The sequence below is a fragment of the Tenrec ecaudatus genome, chromosome 1 (genome assembly GCF_050624435.1).
Source record: "Tenrec ecaudatus isolate mTenEca1 chromosome 1, mTenEca1.hap1, whole genome shotgun sequence".
NCBI lineage: Eukaryota > Metazoa > Chordata > Mammalia > Afrosoricida > Tenrecidae > Tenrec > Tenrec ecaudatus.
Window position 1 is genome coordinate 145,554,184 of NC_134530.1, and position 15,377 is coordinate 145,569,560.

The following is a 15,377-nucleotide window of genomic DNA, read 5'->3' on the forward strand; positions in this document are numbered from 1 at the left end:
ACTCCCCTCATTCACGATGATATGATTTTTCGCCCCGCCTTTGTTGTTTGAAACATGGTCCCCTCGGCCCTTCATGATCACACGTGTTGGTGTGCTGCTTCCATGTGGGCTTTGTTGCTTCTGGGCTAGATGGCCACTTGTTTACTTTCAAGCCTTAAAGTCCCCAGACGCTATATCTCTCAATAGCTGGGCACCATCAGCCTTCTTCACCACGCTTACTTATGCACACATTCGTCTTCAGTGTTTATGTGGGGAAGGTGATCACACAATGATGGTTTTTGTTCTTTGGTGTCTGCTACCTGATCCCTTCAACGCATCGTGTTCACTTAGGCTTGTGTGCTTCTTTTCTGTGGGCTTTATTGCTTCCAAGCTAGATAGCCGCTTGTTTGCCTTCAAGGCTTTAAGACCCCAGATGTTATATCTTTTTAATAGCCGGGCACCATCAGCTTTCTTCACCATGTTTGCTTATGCACACGTCTGTCTTCAGCCATCATGTTGGGAAGGTGGGTATCATGGAATGACCGTTTAGCTGAGCAAGGTGCTATTGTATTGGGGGAGTGTGCGTGAAGAGGCCCAATATCCACCTGTTACCCTACTACTGAATCTATAAATATATGCACATAGATCTATTTCCCCCATAATCATAAATATATTTACATATGTACATGTCTGTATTTAGGCTTCTATGAATGCCCTTTGCTTCCTACTCCTTTCCTCTATTTCCTTATGCTTTCCTCCTATCCCACTACCATGTTCATCCTTCATTCTGGTTTCAGTAATTCCTCTCAGTTACCTTGCCCATAGTCACTCCCTATCAGTCCTCCATCCTCTCCCTCCACTGGTTTTGAACCACTCATTGTTCCCTATTCCCTGGGTTGGCCAACACCTCCTCCCTTCCCCTACCTCCCACACTCTCATGTCCCTCCAGGACCGTTGGTCCTGTTATTTTTTCCTCACATTGTTTGTCCAGCCTATCTTATCTAGGTGGACCTGCAGATATAGTAATAAGTGCATACAAATGCAGATGGCTTTGACAGCACCCAAGTGGCACATAAGAACATAGCTTCGACAGCAGCAACACCAACATGCTGACAAACAAAAAAGCTACTGACATACAAAATTTAAAAGAAGAGGGAAAATAAAGCAAAAACAAAAACACAGCAAACAAAAAAATCTGTTACTAGTTTGAGGTCTGTGTTGGCCTTTAGGAGTGCTTTCTGGATGAGTCTGATGGGGTGCCATGTCCTGGCTCCAAAGACCATCCTTTATACTCCCTTGGGACCTCCTTGCTCTGCTCCCCCCACTGCTCCATTGCAAGCCCACAGTATTTTGCCTCAGTGTGGTGGGGTCAGCTCAGTTGCACATCCCCCACTGTGTCTCCGGTGCTGTCCCATGTAGGGCCATGAGTCAGTGCAGGATGTAGCATCTCACCGTGGCCAGCTGTATGGTCCTCTCTGTACAATGTGTCCTTTGAGCCGGGCTATCATCCTCTGAGCTTGGTGGACCCAAGTGTGCTCTGCTCCGTTCTTACTCCTTCCTTTGCTTCAGCTTCCTTCTGGGTGTGGGGTGTTAGGTCAGTTCCTTTCCCACGCCAGACGATCTACTTTCATTTTCTGTGGTACTCCCTTCGATTGTGGGGGTCAGGCTAATTCTGGTTGGGGCCAGCATATGGTCCAGTCTCTTCGTGGATTCCTCTGTGCATTACGTTGCCCTCCTGGTTTGGCGTGTCATGGTGGGGTCCGTATGCATGCTCCAGTTCTGTGAGGTCACAACAAATACTGCTCCCCCCATGCCATCCACTCTGTTTTGCCCCACCCCACTTCTCCCTCTCCCTGCCCCACTTCCCCTTCTTTATGCTGGGCTCTCGTGTACCTCCCTAGGTGTGGCCTGCCCTCCCTCCAACTATCTATGATTCCACCCATTTTTTGCAAGATACATGCTTACTCTTCTATTTCTGGCATGCTGATTTACTTACCTCAGGGGACTCATGCTATACTTGTCCTTTTGAGTCTGGCTAACCTCACTTAACATAACTCCTTTCAGCTCTTCCCATGACACGACGTGTTTCATGTGCTCATCCATGCTTTTTGGTGCTGCATTGTACTCCATTTTGTGTATTTGCCAAACTTTACTAATCCACTCATCTATCGATGGAAACTTAGGCTGTTTCCAAGTCTTTGCGATCGTGAATTGTGCTGCAGTAAACATTGGAGCGCATATGACTGGTCGTGTTTTATTTGCTGCTTCCACCCAGTAGAGGGATGGCTGGGTCATAAGGTAGATCAATTTCCATTTTCTTTAAGTATCGCCAGATTGCTTTCCACAGTGGTTATATAAATCTGCATGACCACCACTTTTTGCTCTCTGATTTGCTGATTCAGGTTAGCCTCAGGGGTGTTAGGTGGTATCTCATGGTTGTTTTGATTTGCATTTCTCTTATGGCTAAGGACCTGGAACACTTTCTCATATGCTTATTGGCCATGTGGGTCTCCTCCTTAATGAAAGTCCTTTTTAGTTCTTTTTCCCACTTCCTTAAAGGGTTAACTGTTTTCCTCTTTTTGCGGGTCATGATGGTGTTGTAGATTTTAGTAATGAGCCCTTTGTCCGATGTGTCATTACTAAAATCCCCTCCCAGTCTGTGGGTTGTCTTGTCACCCTCTTGGTGAAGTCTTTCGAGGTACACAGGTGCTTTATTCTTATTAAATCCCATTTGTTGGTTTCCAGTTCACCTGTGTGTGTACCCTTCCCTATTGCAGTGAGCCTATGAGCTCCCTGGGCCAGTGCTCTGAGGTTAGTCTCAATTCCCTCCTTGATGGTCCTGATGGGTTGGGGCTTAACTTCTAGGTCTGTGATCCACCTTGAATTTATTCTTGTGCATGGGGTGAGGTAAACGTCTTGTTTCATTTTTATGCATGTGGGTATCCATTGTTTCTTTATTCATGTGGGTATCCATTGTTAAAAAGGGTATCCATTGTTAAAAAGAGCATCCGCTTCCCACTTGATGGTTTTGGGACCCTTGTCGAAGATCAGTTGTCTATATGCTGATGGTTTTACTCTTGGGCCTTCTATTCTTTTCCACTGGTCTGTGTCTGTTGTTGTGTCAGTACCACGCTGTTTTGACCACTGTAGCTGTGTAATAGGCATTAAAATCGGGTAATGCGAGTCCTCCAACTGTGTCCTTCTTCTTGAGGAGTTCTCTGCTAATTCTGGGTTTCTTCCCTCTGCATACGAAATTGGTGGTCAGTTTTTCCAATTCTTTGAAGAAGGTTCATAGTATTTGAATTGGTATAGCATTGAACTTGTAAAGTGCTTTAGGTAGGACTGTCATCTTTACTATGATGAACCTCTCATTCCATGAGCAGGGGAGGGTCTTCCATTTGTGGACATCACTTTTGATTTCCTTTAATAGGGTTTTAAGGTTTTCCTTATATAGGTCTTTAGTATTTTTTGTTAAATATATTCCTAGTTGTTTCAGTTTGTTCTTCGCTTCTGTGAAAAGTACTTCATTCTTAATCCCTTCTTCCATGGCCCTGTCCGATGTGTATAGAAAACCTACTGACTTCTGTTTATTGATCTTGTATGCTGCTAATCTTCCATATTCCTCTATCGCTGTAAGTACTCCAGCTGTGGAGCTTTTGGGGTTTTCAATGTACAGGATCATGTCATCTGTAATAGCGATAGTTTCACCTCCTTCTCTCCCATTTGGATCCCTTTGATGTCCTTCTGCTGTCTTATGTTGTTAGCCAGAACCTCCAAAATGATATTGAATAGAAGTGGGGATGGGGGGCATCCTGTCTTGTATCCTTTTTCAGTGGGATTGTTCTTGTCTTTTCTCTATTGACTATGATGTTGGCCGTTGGTCTTTCATAGATAGCTTGTATAAACTTGAAGAACTTGCCGTCCAATTCTATCTTCAGGAGTGTCTTGATTAGGAATGGGTAGTGGATGTTGTCGAATGCTTTTTCTGCATCTATGGATATTATCGTATGGTTTTTATCCCTTTTTCTTCTCCATGTGGTGCATGATATTGATGGATTTTCAGATGTTAAACCATCCCTGCATCCCTGGGATAGATCCTACCTGGTCGTGGTGGATGATATGTTTTATATACTTTTGTATTCTGTTGGCCAATATTTTGTTAAGGATTTTTGCATCTATGTTCATTAGAGATATTTGTCTGTAATTCTCTATACTTGTGGACTCTTTGCTCTGTTTGGGTATCAATGTAATGCTGGCTTCATAAAATGAGTTTGGGAGTCTACCGTCATATTCTATGTTATGGAATACTTTGTGGAGGATTGGTGTCAAATCTTCCCTGGATGCTTGGTAGAATTCTGCTGTGAAACTGGGGCCTTTTTCCTTGGTAGGTTTTTAATGAGCCTCTCTATTTCTTCCTACACTATGGGTTTGTTGAGGTTCTTGATGTGTATCAGAGATAATCTAGGGAGAGACTGTTTTTCCAAATATTTATCCATATCTTCCAGGTGTCTGAATTCATTATAATACAAACCTTCAGAGTACTTTGTGATTATTCTTTTAATATCATTGGGGTATGTTGTTATTGCCTCTGATTCGTCCCTCATCCTGGCTATTGATGTTTGCTCCTTTCTATCTTTGGTAAGCTTTGCCAGAGGACAGCCAATTTTGTTAATTCCTTTATAGAACCAGCTTTTAACTGCATTTATCGTTTGCATTGTTCTCTTGTCTTCCCACCGGTTTAACTACGCCCTGATTTTTATTATTTCTTTTCTCTTCCTATTGGAGGGGTTGTTCTGCTGACTCTGTTCTAGTTGTTGGAGGTTTGTGTTAACGTATCTGTCATACGCCTTTCTTCTTTTTTCATGTATGCTTTTAATGATAACAAGCTACCTCTGATAATTATCTTTGCAGTGTCCCATAAGTTTTGATATGTTGTATGCTCATTCTCATTAGTTTCTAGAAACTTTCTAATATCCTCTCTGATCTGGGCCTGTACCTATTCATGTTGCAGGAGATCGTTGTTCATTTTCAAATTGCTTGCCCTTGCTTTTCTGGATGCCCTCTTATTAATCTCCAGCTTTATGGCAGGGTGATCTGAGAAAGATGTCTGGATAATATCTATGTGTCTCAATTTACTCAGGCTGGACATGTGCCCCAGCATGTGGTCTATTCTTTAAAAAGATCCATGTGGATTTGAAAAGAATGTGAAATCCTTTGCTTTGGGATGGAAAGCTCTATAGATATCTGTCAGGCCCTGTTGCATAAGTACATTGTTTAGCTCTCTGACCTATTTGCTGAGATTCTTTCCCAGTGACCTGTCTTTTTCTGATAATGGAGTGTTAAAATCACCCACTATGATTGTTGGTTCCCTGATTTCTTCTTTCATCTTTTTTATAGTTTGTTTGACAAAATTCTCCACACCATTATTAGGAGTGTAAATATTCAATATGCTAAGTGCATCCTGGTTTACTAAACCTTTGAGCATTATGTAGTGTCCCTCTTTGTCTCTTTTTATGATTTGGATTTTTTAAGGACCATTTTGTCGGAGATTAAGATAGTCGCTCCTGCCGCCTTGGAGTTACCATCGATAGGTAAACTTTCTGCCAACTCTTTATTCTTGTCTGTGTGCTTAAGCTGTGTCTCTTGCTGGCAACAGACTGATGGATTATGTTTTCTGAGCCAGTTCTCCAGCCTTTCTTTTAATGTATGAATTGAGTCCATTGGATTTCAGAGTAATTATTACTGTCTCTGGATTCATAGTTGCCATACCCTGTTTTGTGTTTTGGGTCTTTACCTATCTCCCTTCATATCAGTGTGCTGTGTTTGAGTGGAGAGTTTTTTTTCTTGTCCTCTTATCCATCTGAGATCCTGTTGTCCTAGTAATTGTTTCTGGCATGTTGGCTTTTAGATGGAGATGGGCTATATGGTGGTCTCCTGTTTGTTCTTAGTGGAGGTTGATCCTCTGACCATAGTGAGTCAGCCAGTATCTTCCGCAGAGTCGGGTGACTTGCAGCATATTCTTTGAGTCTTTTCTTGTCCTGGGAGATCCTTATCTCACCATCTATCTGAATGGATAACTTAGCAAGGTACAGGATTCTGGGAGAGGTGTTTCTTTTCTTTCAGCTTTTGGAAGATATTGCTCCATTCTCTCCTCCTCTTATGGTATCTACTGATAGGTCTGAGCATATTCTTACCTGCTCTCCTTTGTATGTGACTATCTTCCTTTCTCTTGCTGCTTGTAAAATTATCTCTTTTCCCTCTAAGTTGGATATTTTTACTATTATATGTCTTGGCATGTTCTTCTTGGGATTTAGCTTAGCTGGCGTCCTTTCCACTTTCTGTATGAGTGTCTGGTTCTCCCTTGTTAGGATGGGAAATTTTTCTTCCAGAAATTGCTTTGCTATTTTGGCTGTCGACTTGTGTGTTGTGTTGTGCTCCAGTAGATTGATTATTCAAATATTATTCCTTTTCATAGCATCTGTCAATTATCTCAGGTTGTCTTCTGTTTCTTTAATTTTCCTATCTGACTGTCTTTCTCATTTGCTTAGGTCTGTTCGAGTGTCCTCAATATCACTGATACGGTTCTCTGCCTCCTCAAGCCTAATCCTAAATTCTGTGACCTTGTGTATGGCTTCTGCTACCTCATCTGTTAGCTCCTGCAGTTTCCTATGATGGGTGGATTTCATCCCCTCTATTGTGCATTTCATCTCCTCTCTCATTTCATCCTTATTCTGGGTTGCTTCCCTTAGCTCCTGTATTACTGCGAGCAGACTTCTGAAGATTTCCTTCTGTGCTAGATCTGTATCTGTTTCTTCTATGAGCGATGTTAGGTCTACTACTATGTTTCATCTCTCTGCTGTTTTTTTGTTGTTGTTAGGAGTGATTTGGTCTATTGATTTTTTAAAACATTTTATTAGGGGCTCATACAACTCTTATCACAGTCCATACATATACATACATCTATTGTATAAAGCACATCTGTACATTCTTTGCCCTAATCATTTTTTTCTCCTCTTTGGTCTTTTGATTTTTACTTGTTCCTTTCATAGGCCCCATGCTTCTGGGATGCCAGGGTAACCTTATCTGTGTTACTGTTAAGAATTCTTTCAGGCGACTGCCTATGACCTACTATAGTGATGGGTCAGACTGCTGTGTAGGCAGAGTTCCCCGACGGTTAGTGACCCGCAGTGGTGAGATATTTCAGGAACTGAAGTGGGGACTGGAGCCTCAGTGAGTGCCCTCAGGCTGTTTTGACCTGGTTTGACAGGGTACCCTCAGCATCCCTTTTTTTGTTTAGTAATAAAAAAAGAATTTTAAAAGTTAAAAATAATCTTAAACAAAATTTTGGGCAGAAGAAGAAATAAATGGAGAGAGGAAGAAGGAGAATCTATAAAATATAAGAGAAAAGCAGTGATAATAGTACAAGTGGAAGGAGAAGAACAAAGAGAGAAGGAAAACCTATAGACAAGGGGCAGAAGAGAAGAGCTAGCAATAATGAAAAAGGAGGAAGAAGAGAGAAAAGGCAACACAGAAAGTAAAAGAAAGAATAGAGAAATATCAGCACGAGATAAAAGATGTATATGTATATATATATATATATATATATATATATATATATTTCCCCCTTCTTTTTCCCTCTAAGCTTTAGTGATGCCTAATAGAACGTGGAGGTGGGGGATGCCTCGCTGTCACGGGACATGGTGCTGATCTGGGCTGTGGTGCTGGGCTATGTGAGGGGTGGGGTTCTCTTCAGATCAGCAAGCCCTCCCAAGTTCCTGCAGGCCTGTAGAGTTGAGCCTGTGGGTGGAGGTTACACAGGCAGTAGCAGCTCCCCAAGGGCAGGCCACCTACACCAGCTGGATAATGCTGGGGTCAGTCCAGGTGCTGAGAGAGGCATAGGTTACAGCTCCCGCCTCCTATGCTGTCTGGGAAGGGCTGGGGCAGGTTTAGGATCTGGCACTGGGGACCCCACCATGCCCCTCGGTCTTGAGAGCCGGCTGGAGCACACAGACGGCTCTGGTGGGGACTGCAAAGCCCTGTCCTACGCTCCCCAGCAGGTGGGGACCTTTATTGCTTAATCCATTGGCCCTTAGAACCACGCAGTCTCCACAGTGGTTCAAACCAGATTGGACAATGGAGGCTCTGGCGGGAAACTGTGGGCAATGGTGCTTCTCCTGCTCCCAGGCTCAGAGCTCAGAGCCGCCTGCTGCTGGAATCACCTCAGTGAACCGGGGAGGGCAACACCACTCCCGCAGGAGTGCAGGACCCTGTCGCTCATGCTCCCAGTAGGCAGGGGTACCCACTGTAGCTTCTGGCGCTGTCGACTCTGGGAGGGGTGCCCTCAGCAGGCAGATTTAGTGCACCGGGCTGCGGCTACAGATCTCCGCAGGCCAGCCTGAAATGGCCCCAGCAGAAACGCAATGTCGTGGGTAGAAGGAGGCTGGGCTATGGAGTGGCTCCCACCCGCGGGAAGTGCTCAGCGCAGGTTCCCGGGCCGGGAGTGGAGCGGGCGCTAAGCTGGTGGGGGTAGGTTGTCGGGCAAAGGAGTGCCAGTGGAGAGGCCCCAGGCAGCGGTGGGGGTGGATGGTCCCCCGTGGGGGTCGCCTGGTAGCCCCCGATGGTCTGTAGGTCAGTTACCGGGGCCTTGGATGAATGGAGGAAGGGACGTGGACCCAAAGGCAGATCACTGCCACGTGGAGAGAGGAGAACCGTGGGAAAGAGAAGCTTCTTTCCTAGTGGAGTTCCACGAGTGGGCAGCTACTGTAGGTACTTTGACCGTTGCACGTGTCTCATATCTCGGCAGTGCAGGCAAGCAACTCTGGGCTCAGGGTCCTGGTCTGGGGATGGAGTGGGGCTGTAGCTAGTCGCAGCCGTGATGGCGGCAGCCTAGTGACCGAAGATGTCCCACGAATCGGGTCCTGTATCACCCAGGCCCCAGCTCAGGACAAATGCGTGGGGTTGGGGTGGGTTGCTGTCCCAGGAGGATATTTCACTCACCAGACTCCTCCCGCTCGGCTACCTGGACACCAAATCCGCTTTGATCGAAAGAGCTCTCAGAGTATGTGGGTCCCCTGGTCCACCTTCTTCCCCACCCTCCTACAGTTCTTACAATAATCCATACATCCATTGTGTCAATCACATTTGTACATATGTTGCCATCATCCTTTTGAAAACATTTTCTTTCTACTTGAGATTAGCTCTTCATTTTCTTCTCCTCTCTCCCTCATGAACCCTTGATAATTTATAAGATCTTTTTTCATGTCTTACACTGACCAATGTTTCCCTTCACCCACTTTCCTGTTGTCCATCCCCCTGGGAGGGGGTTATATGTAGCTCATTATGATCTGTTCCTTCTCTTTCCCCAACCTTAACCTTAGCCTCCTGGTATCACTATTTTCTATGTTGTTCTTGGGGGGAGGGGTATCTGTCCTGGGTTCCCTGTGTCTCCAGCTCTTATCTGTGTATATGCTCTGGTCTAGCCATATTTGTAAGGTAGAATTGGGGTCATAATAGTGGGTGGGGAGGAAGCATTAAAGAACTAAAGGAAAGTTGTATGTGTCAATGGTGCTATACTGAACTCTGCCTGGCATGTCTTTTCCTTGTGACTCTTCTGTAAGGGGATGTCCAATTATCTACAGATGGACTTTGGGTCTCTACTCTGTACTCCCCCTCATTCACAATGATATGATCTTTTTGTCCTGGGTCTTTGATGCCTGATCCCTGATCCTATCAACACCTCATAAGCACACAGGCTGGTGTGCTTCTTCCATGTGGGCTTTGTTGCTTCTCAACTAGATGGCTGCTTGTTTATTTTCAAGTCTTTAAGACACCAGATGCTATATCTTTTAATAGCCAGGCACCATCAGCTTTCTTCACCACACTTGATTATGCACCCATTTTTTTTTCAGAGATCATGTTGGGAAGGTGAGCATCATGGAATTCTAGGTTATTAGAACAAAGTTTTTTTTTGCATTGAGGGTGTACTTGAATAGAGGCCCAATGTCCATCTCCTACTTTAATGCTAAACCTATAAATATATGTACATAGATCTAGTTCCCTATCATCATATGAAAATATATTTACATATGTATATGCCTGTATTTAGACCTCTATATATGTCCTTTGCCTCCTAGTTCTTTCCTTTATTTCCTTTGACTTTCCTCTTGTCCCACTATCATGCCCAGCTTTCGTTTGGGTATCAGTAATTCCTCTCGGTTGCATTGCCCTCGATCAAATCCTACCAGACATCCTACCCCCTCTCACCATCGATTTTAAATCACTTGTTGTTCCCTTTTCCCTGGGTTTGTTAACGCTCACTTCCTTTTCCTGCCTTCCCTTCTCCCATGTTCCCCCACAACCATTGGTCTTGTTGTTTTCTCCTTCAGATTGTTTATCCCACCTATCTTATCTAGGTAGGCATGCAGAGACAATAAGCATAAAAACAAGACAGCAAAACAAAGCAGCAAAAAACCCAAAAAACATAAAAAACAAAACAACCAAAATAGAAAAGCCTCTAAGTAGTTCAAGATCTGTTGGTGGATCTCTTAGAACTATTTATCAGTAGAGTCTATTGGGGTGCCAGGCCTTGCCCCCACAGTATATTTTGGTATTCCCTGGAGACTTCATTACTTTGCTCCCCTTGCTATTCTGTTGCGTGTCCTTGGTGTTTTGCCTCAGTGTGGTAGGGTCAGATCAGGTATGATTCCCACACTGTGTCCCCAGTGTTGCTCCCCGCAGTACTATGGATCAGTGAAGGACGTCATGTCTTGTGGTGGGGCCAGGCCTATGGTCCTCTCTGTGCATTGACTTCTCTGCGCAGGAATATCATCCTCAGAGCATGTTGGGCCAGGATGTACTCAACTCTCAGTTCCTCCCCCTTCGTTTGCTCATGTGTGCTCTGATCAGACGAGTCCCTCTCTCTAAACCGTAGCTTCAGTGCTGTCCTCTGAAGTGAATTTTTCTGGATGGGGGGACTGTCCACGTAGTTGGGTTTGGGGCCAGTCTCTCACACATCTCTATTGGTTCCCTGCTTCATGACCTCTGGCAAATTTAAGAAAGGAAAAGAGTGAGAAAAAAACGAAATATTTTAAAAATCATTTTATTAGGAGCTCATAATCCATACATACATCAGTTAAGTAAAACACATTTGCACATTCATTCCCCTCATTCTCAAAACATTTGCTCTCCACTTAAGCTCCTGGCATCAGCTCCTCATTTTCCCCCACCTGCCCTGCACTCCCCTCCCTCATGAACCCTCGATAATTTATAAATTATTGTTTTGTCATATCTTGCACAGTCTGACATCTCCCTTCACCCACTTTTCCATTGTCCATCTCCCAGGGAGGAGGCTATATGTAGATCCTTGTTATCAGTTCCCCCTTGTACCCCACCTTTGCTCCACCTTCCAGGTATCGCCACTCTCACCACTGGTCCTGAAAGGATCATCCGTCCTGGATTCCCTGTGTTTCCGTTGCTATCTGAACCAGTGTACATCCCCTGGTCTAGCCAGATTTGTAAGGTAGAATTGGGATCATGATAGTGGTGGCGAGGAAGCATTAAAGAACAAAAGGAAAGTTGTATGCTTCATTGTTGCTGCACCCTGACTGGCTCGTCTCCTCCTCACGACTCTTTGGTAAGAGGATGTCCAGTTGCCTATATTTTGGTCTTGGGTCCCCAATCTACATTCCCCTTCATTCATAATGATTTTATTTTTTGTTCTTTGATGCCTCATCCCTGATCCCTTCGACACCTCATGATCACACAGGCTGGTGTGATTCTTCCATGTGGGCTTTGTTGCTTCTGAGCTAGATAGCCGCTTGTTTATCTTCAAGTCTTTTAAGTCCCTGGATGTTATATCTTTTGATAGCCAGGCTCCATCAGCTTTCTTAATCACATTTGCTTATGCACCTGCTTTGTCTTCATCAACTATATCCAAAAGGTGAGAATCATGGAATGCCAGTTTAATACAACAAAGTATTCTTGCATTGAGGGAGTACTTGAGTGGAGGTCCAATGTCCATCTGCTACCTTTTGCTAATCCTATAAATATATGCACATAGATATATTTCCCCATCATCATATATGATTGTATTTACATATGTACATGCCTTTATTTATATAATAAATGCCCTTTGCCTCCTAGTTCTTTTATCTATTTTCTTTTATTTTCCTCTTGTCCTACTATTATGCTCAGCCTTCATTTAAGTTTAGGTAATTCCTCTCGGTTACATTACCCTTGATCACGCCCCACCAGGCCTCCTACACCCTCCTCACCACCAATTTGGATCACTTGTTCCCATATCCCTGGGTTTGTTAACACCACTTCCTTTTCCCCCACCTCCCCTTCTCCCATGCCCCCCCCAACCATCCGTCATGCTGTTTTCTCCTCCAGATTGTTCATCCAGCCTATCTTATTTAGACAGACCTGTGGAGATAATAACATACACAAAGAGAAGACAAAGCAAAACAAAACAACAAAAGAAAGCAAAACAACAACAAAAAGCCAATTACAAAATGACAACAAAAGAAAACCTGTAGTTAGTTCAAGGATTATTTGCTGGCCTTTAGGCGTGTTTTCTGGTCGAGTCTAATGGGGTGCCATGCCCTGGCCCCAAAGTCTATTTTTGGTATTCCCTGGGGACTTCATTGCTCTGTTCCCCTTGCTGTCCTGTTGCACTCCCTTAGTGTTTTGCCTCAATGTGGTGGGATCAGATCGGGTGCAATTCCCACTCTGTGTCTCCAGTGTTGTCCCATGTAGGGCTATTTGTCACTGACAGATGTCATGTCTCATAGTGGGGCCGGCCATATGGTCTTCTCTATGGATTGGCTGCTCTGAGGGGGAATATTGTCCTCAAGGATTGGTGGGCCAGGATGTGCTCCACTCTCTCTTCTTTCCCATTCATTTTCCCCTGTGTGCTCTGATCAGATATGTCCCTTTCCCTGAGCTGCAGCTTCAGTGCTGTTCTCTGAAAAAAAAATTGTCCGGAGGATGGGCAGGTGTCCACATGGTTTGGATTTGGGCTGGGCCCCAAAGTTTTCTTTTTCATCACTTTTATTTAATATAGTCCTGGAATAAAATTACTTTTATTAGATAAATTTACTTTTATTTAATAGAGTTCTCTAGTACTTATAGCTAGGGCTATAAATGTCAAAGCAACATCAAATGTATCCACATAGGCACAGAAGAAATAAAAAACTGTTTTTGCACATGACATGGTCCTATATATAGAAAACTCCAAAAATTCATTTAAAATTTTGCTTGGATTAATTGAAAATTTTGGCATAGTAGCAGGCTATAAGATCAACATACAGAAGTCAATTGGATTCTTGTAAATTAAGGATGATAATACCAGAAAAGATAGCAAAAGAACAATACTGTTTACAATAACCACACAAAAGAGAAAATACTTAGGAACAAAACTTACAGAGAAATGAAAGGTTTATACAGGAAAACTGAAAAACATGCCTTCAAGAAACGGAAAGACACCTACACAAGTGGAACAAGTTACATTTTCCTGGATAGGCAGACTAAATATTGTGAAAATGTCAATGTCACAGAAAAAGCATTTTACAAATTCAATATATTTCGATTAAAAAGACCAAATTAACTCAAGATGGGCCAAAAACCTAAATATAAATCACACAACTATAAAAACCATTCATTTAAAAAATAAGGGCTAACTTATGAACTCTAATACAAGGCATAAACACACTACAGAATATAATGAAAAATATCCACACCATAGTCATTGGTTAGTCCCTAGATTTCCTTCAGATGCAGGAGTCACTGAGAGGGATCCCGAGTAAGTTTTTCATGTGCCAAACTTGCAATTAAATACTTAGCCCTTAAATTCGTTCCAGAAACCTGTACCAGAGGAAAGGGAGTTCAATAAAACAAACTGACCACTAGATGTCAGGCATGCCCAACTTAATCTTGCAGTGAACTAAGCAAGTACCTAAAGGAGTCAACTGAAAACGAAAGTTGTTGTTGCTTTTTTATTTAAAAAAAAAAAAAAGATACGTAGTAAATCACAAAAAGCCATCTTCACAATAAGCAGAGGAAGTGGTTTGGGGTACTAGGGGTTGATGCTTGGTACTACAGCATGCTAGATTCAAAGGCACTTGGGAGATAATGGTCTTTTATATCTTGCCAACTATGCTAAGAAAAGTTGCAGTGTAATGGTGCCTTCTCTTTTTTAAATGAAAGTAAAGAAATTTCTTGAGGGCAAAGGCAGTTGGAGCCAGGGACATGCTTAATCTCACAAAATTAAAGCCAGTGCTCCGTTAAAGGCACTCAGGCAATATTTATATTTGTAAACAAGGAACTAACAGCACACTATTCTGAAAGGCAGGATTTGTAAAACTGAAAGACAACTTAGCAAAAAGAAGGGCTTTACAATAATTGAATAATGCAGCATATATTGACTTACTTGATTAGTCTAAACCATCTTTATTGACAAGTTACTATTAAATGATATGTGAATTTTGCTCATTACCACATCTACTTCTCACTTATCAGCTGATTACCTGACACTTCACATTTTTAACAACTTTGAATTAAAAAACCTCTCAGGCAGTGTCTCTATTGGGACTGGGGTACAGTATATAGATCACCCCAAGCAGTGGTACAACAACCAAGTAATGATAGGAACAGCAGTTCTTTGCCTCTGGGAAACTTCTCCCATTCGTTTGAGATGTCTGGGTCCAGCAACAGAGGATGTAGGACAATGGTGGAATGGTGTGGATTTTTAGTCGGGGGGCAGATGAAAGTCCAAAGATGCCAGAGTCTGGCATAGAGACAGGAATGTGATGAAGGAAGAGGGGAACGAACATGCAGTGTTGCAGGGCGAGGGCAGATGAAGGACGACTTGTGTCCCCATCCAGGGAAAGTCATGGGAACTGGTTGGGCAGTGGACAACACCCAACCACCACCACTCCCAATTTCCCTGGACTCTGTGGTGGTAGAAAAATGTAGGGAATGATCAAGGGTAAGGTAACGCAACGAAGAGGTATCGCCAGGTGGGGACGGATCATGATAGTGGGATAGGAGGAAAGTCAAGGGAAATAGAGGAAAGAGCTAGGAGGCAAAGGGCATTTATAGAGGTATAGACAAAGACATGTACATATGCAAATATATATATTAGGATGGGGAAATAGATCTATGTGCCTACATTTATAAGTTTAGTATTAAGGTGGTGGAAGGACCTTGGGCCTCTACTCAAGCACTCCCTCAATGCATGAATACTTTCTTCTATTAAATTGGCATTCTACGATGCTCACCCTCTCGACAACCGCTGAAGCCAAAGCGGGTGAACAAGCAATTGTGATGAAGAAAGCTGATGGTGCCCGGCTATCAAAAGAGATAGCGTCTGGGGTCTTAAAGGCTTGAAGATAAATAAA